The following is a 5,046-nucleotide window of genomic DNA, read 5'->3' as shown; positions in this document are numbered from 1 at the left end:
TACAGCTTGCTTGTAATGTGATTAACATCATGTTATCGTAGACTTAACTTGCAAAACTGCTTGTTTTGGTGGTGTTACAGCTTGCTTGTAATGTGATTAACATCATGTTATAGTAGACTTAACTTGCAAAACTGCTTGTTTTGGTGGTGTTACAGCTTGCTTGTAATGTGATTAACATCATGTTATTGCTGGTATAACATGCAAAACCCCATGTTATGTTGGTGTTAAAGCTTGCTCAAATGCCTATTAACTCCATGTTATGTTGGTGTTAAAGCTTGCTCAAATGCCTATTAACACCATTTTAGTTGGTGTAAGGCTTGATTATTAATGTAAAAAAACACCATGTTATGACGTTCACATAATTGTTTTCCACTGGATGGAATTTTGTGGAAAAGAAAGCATGTTGTTTGGGAATTGTGTGCGGGTTTCATGCTTGGATATTGCACTATGCTGACTTGTCACAGGTCAATTTACATTTAACAATATTAGTTTTCAAATGCATCATCCTTCACACATTATGTAAACATCTTTAACATTAACACTTTGGTTGTAAAATGATTGCACTTTATTCAAACAGGAAAAAAACAAAAATGCTGATTCACAATGTACAATAGCAAAGGACTATTTTGAGTGGAGACAGTGTTCATCCACACTATAGATGCCCTGTGAAAACATTGGCCATAGATATATGTGAATTACTTCCCTTGGGTATGAACATTTATGAATGATTAAATGGGTGAAAGAAGGCCACACAAAATGAAAATCAGTAAATAACAAAATCACTTCCCTTGTGAGTAAGAACAGTCATACCATGTTCCAACTTTTTGCTAAAAATTCGCCCACAATGTGACCTTCAAAGTTAAAAAGGGGTAACTGAACTTCATGTTTGGATGTCATGGAGTCATGGAGTCCAACATGAAGAAATACATGTATAAGAACACAAGAATGTATGAATGACAAAGAACAAATGTTTGTTTTTGAATGTTTTATGTATGTTATTATTACGGACACAAAAGCTCAGCAATGCAATTTCTCTTTTAGAGATTAATAAAGTTATTGTATTGTATTGTATGTCAGTAAATTTTGAAAGCCCTAGATTCATAAACATCTGAAAACTGCTCAACGTCTTTGCATCACGGCACATTAATAAAAGTAAGAGTTAGTAAGACTGGCCTAACTGCTATGGTGAGGCAGTAATAACTCGTTGATGAAGAATTATTTGAATTCTGAATTTCGAACAAACAAATACAGTGTCCTTCCAAACCCCCTTTTCAGGCCTCCAAGAATAAAACAAGAAGAGCAAACGCTCGATCGAGTCACTTTCGCAGTTCTGAATATTATATGAGGCATCAGATGGACAGGAAGAAATTGCTATTCACAACACAATACAGATGTAAATAATTTGATGTAAAGAATAATCCTATAAAGTTTGAATCAAATCCGATGAATAGTTTCAGAGATATGATATTTCAATTTTTTTCCTTCAAGACATACCTGTGACCTTGAAAAAGGTCAAAGGTCACCAAAGCAGACGTCAAAGTGTAGAGGTCACTGGGAGTCACGTTCACATAAAATTTGAGCCCGGTCACTTTTATAGTTTCCGAGAAAAGCCCAACGTTAAGTTGTGTGTTGCCGAACAGAAAAGGCTAGTTATCTCCCTTGTTTTTCTGATAACGTTCGTAAAAGGCTACAGATGTAAATACTTTGATGTAAAGAATAATCCTATAAAGTTTCAATCACATCCGATGAACTTTGTCAAAGATATAAAATGTCTAATTTTTCCTTTGACGCTGACCTGTGACCTTGAAAAAGGTCAAAGGTCAACGAAACCATCGTTAAAGTGTAGAGGTCATTGGAGGTCACGACTAAACAAAATATGAGCCGGATCGCTTTGATAGTTTCCGAGAAAAGTCCAACGTTAAGGTGGTGTCTACGGACGGCCGGCCGGACGGACGGCCGGCCGGACAGACTAACACTGACCGATTACATAGAGTCACTTTTTCTCAAGTGACTCAAAAATAAGCTGGTCTTAAAAAGGAGGAAATCTGCTTAATATGTAGGTAAATGTACAACAGGTTGTGAACAGAAAATCCAAAAATGTAAGGTCTGAAAAGCGGGGAAGTTTGAAAAGGGGGGAAGGGGGGGACCTAAAATGTGACGATCATAACAACCATAATTTATCTAACAAAGTTCATTCTGAAATCTTCTTCAGCGTTTGATTATGGAGAGACTAAATCCTCAGTTCAGATGTGGTCTTAACTCCTTGTCTCCCAGGTACACACAGTCACTATGTACATTGCATCTGTTATCATTCGGCACATATCCGCATCCTGCTTAGACTGTTAGCTTCAGTCGCTTCCTGTAACGTTGATCTAACGCCAGGATTCTAGCCTGTTGATACAGTTTCTACAATTCTGAGTGACCTGCTGCAGCACAGCTGGTCTCGGCTTAAAAAATCTTGGTCAACATAGATGGGGTACAAAGTGTTAAAATAAAGCGTCCTTCCAAAGTTGATGACAGGTCCCCAGAGTATTCACAAAATTATATGGTACTGGAACTGGAAGCCTTGCACGGCGACGAAAAAGATGTCCACGCCTACATGAAGAAGCATCCTTCACGGCTTCAGCGGAAACAGTCGGCTGGGGATGAGGACAGCACCTATGTAAAAAATATAGACAAGAACAAAAATATATGTCAATGGGAAAACAAAGAAACAAGTAGAGAAGGACCTCCCCACCTTTACACAGTGAAAATGAAAAACACATGTGAATGTACTTATGTTTTAAATCTCCCCCCCACCCCCCACCCCCAATTAAGACCAATTATCCAAGATATTTTTCAGTCCTCAAAGGAGAATTTCACTGTTCTCACGGAACCCTGAAGAAAACTGAGCTGTGCTAATATATTATACAACTGCAAACATCCCTCAAATTCAATATTGCATGCCACTATACATTCCTCATAAAGGCACTTCATGCTCACGTGTGAAAACTAACATAAGTTTACAAGTGTGTATCTACTTATAATAATAATAATAATAACGGGCATTTATAAAGCGCCTTATCAGAAGTTCAAAGCGCGTGACAACAATACGTGTATAAAAAATTCATACAATCACTGTCAGATTCAAACAACACATCATGCACATCTCACATCCCCAGACTCTATGCTAAGGCCAAAAAAAAAGAAGTCTGTTTACGGTATCCCGACCGACCCTATTTTTTTGCGCGACCCTAGACTTTTTTTGGGCATTTGGGAAAAAAAGAAAAAAAAATCAAAATTTTTAAAACAAAGTTTGTCAATGTTTTTTGGCAAAATAATTTGATGTTTTTTGGAGGAGAAAAAAATCCCGACCTACCGACCCTATTTTTTGGGCCGATGTTACCGTAAACAGACTATTTTTTTGTTTGGCCTAAGGAACTATCCGTAATGTTGTTGGAACAAGTGAGTTTTCAAATTGGACTTAAAAGATGAAATCATGTATGGAGAGTGACGTAATAGAAAGGGGAGTGAATTCCATAACTGAGGGCCATGATATGAAAACGTGCGGAAGCCATGAGCCTTGCGTTTAAAGCAACCTTGACGGAGAAGTCGAGCATCAGCAGAAGAATGAAGGGTGCGAGAGGGAGTGTAGAGGGAGACCAGTTCCGAAAGATAGGCAGGTGCCGATTCAGAGAATGAGAGATGATCTTGTAGCAGAAGCAGGCAGCTTTATACCTAATACGTTGAGACACAGGAAGCCAGTGAAGTTCTTTCATGAGAGGAGTGCTGCAGAGTGTTGTACTTTTTGCAAGGGTTGGAGAGTGGAGTCAGGGCAGCCTATGAGAAGGGATTTGCTGTAATCTAATCTACACAGAATGCAGGATGTAACGAGAGTTTTAGTGGCATCAACAGTCAGAAATGTTCTTGTGGAACCTATTCTTCTAGTTCTAATGTAGTACCTGTTTGTAGTGAACTCACCAGCAGGAGTATTGCATACATAATTACGCATTACTGAATTAAAGTAACTATTTTCAAAGCTTCTCGCTTACCTTGGAATAGTTTCAAGCAGCTTATGTTGTGTCTAGATCAGCAATCAGATCTTCACACTCAGCCTGCACTTGCTGAAAACTGGACATGCCTGTATCTCAATCAAGCTGTTGTTGCGGAGACAACGGAACCATGCTCAAGTCAGGTCCAACTGAAATAAAAGCATATTGTTAGCTGATAAATGATTTGATCAAGCAAAACCATGCAGTATTTTTTTAATAAAATATTTTGTATACCCCGCTAATGCAAAAATAATGTACTTATTTACTATTAGCATTAATTTTAGCTGGTCATTCAAACCAGAGCTTGTTCTAGAACTCCACAAGAACAACCATGGCAGTTGGCAATGGCACTGGCAGAATACAGATCAAAACAATATTAGTATTAGCCTCACCAAGGGTTGACTTCCCATCAAAATGAATGACGGACTGAATCAAACTTCAGAGACATTACAATTTTTCACAACGATTTTTTCAGCAAACAGCCATGTTTACCTGTACAAATGTATCAGTGATATCACTATGAGTATGACAGTATGACAGTGTGGTAAGCTTACCGACGATTCGTTCAGTATAGTCTTTCTATGTAAGTAGTGGTCCAGTGAACGATACCTTCCGCCTGTGGTTCGAGACAGAGATTAAGTTGAAACTTAATTCGAGAAGCCAAACACTGACGAATACTTACGTATTTTGAGCAAAACCCACGCACGTCGACCACAAGTTGATGTCTGCTGGAGTACGTAATCATAACGTAGAGGACAACAGTTTCACTTGGCTGGCTTCGGTTATTCCCTGTATCTGTTCCTTGCTGTTCTCCAAGAGACACCATGGTGCAGCAAGCTGAAGGGTGTCCTGTCGTATTTCCTCGAAGTTGTAGTAGGCAACCAGGAGGTGGGGGGCGACTGACCTGCAGCAGAATTCAAATCAATTAGTCAAGTCACTATGACATATCTTTATTGTTATCGCCACACGACGGGCGCTGTGGCGGGGTGGTAAGACGTCGGCCTCGTAATCGGAA

General features: G+C 39.0%; 1 long non-coding RNA gene across 1 annotated transcript; it reads right to left on the bottom strand.

Moving 5' to 3' along the window:
- Positions 1 to 542: 542 nt before the first annotated feature.
- LOC138955236 (uncharacterized) lies at positions 543 to 5,035 on the bottom strand. Its single transcript, XR_011452152.1, has 3 exons — positions 4,714 to 5,035; positions 4,032 to 4,180; positions 543 to 2,658 (listed from the first exon to the last, which is right to left on the bottom strand). It is a non-coding gene; the product is annotated as an uncharacterized lncRNA (long non-coding RNA).
- Between the last annotated feature and the right edge of the window lie 11 nt (positions 5,036 to 5,046).

The sequence above is a fragment of the Littorina saxatilis genome, unplaced genomic scaffold (genome assembly GCF_037325665.1).
Source record: "Littorina saxatilis isolate snail1 unplaced genomic scaffold, US_GU_Lsax_2.0 scaffold_1996, whole genome shotgun sequence".
NCBI classification, from domain to species: Eukaryota; Metazoa; Mollusca; class Gastropoda; order Littorinimorpha; family Littorinidae; genus Littorina; species Littorina saxatilis.
Note: the sequence above shows the minus strand (reverse complement) of the source record. Positions and strands in the feature narration are given on the sequence as shown.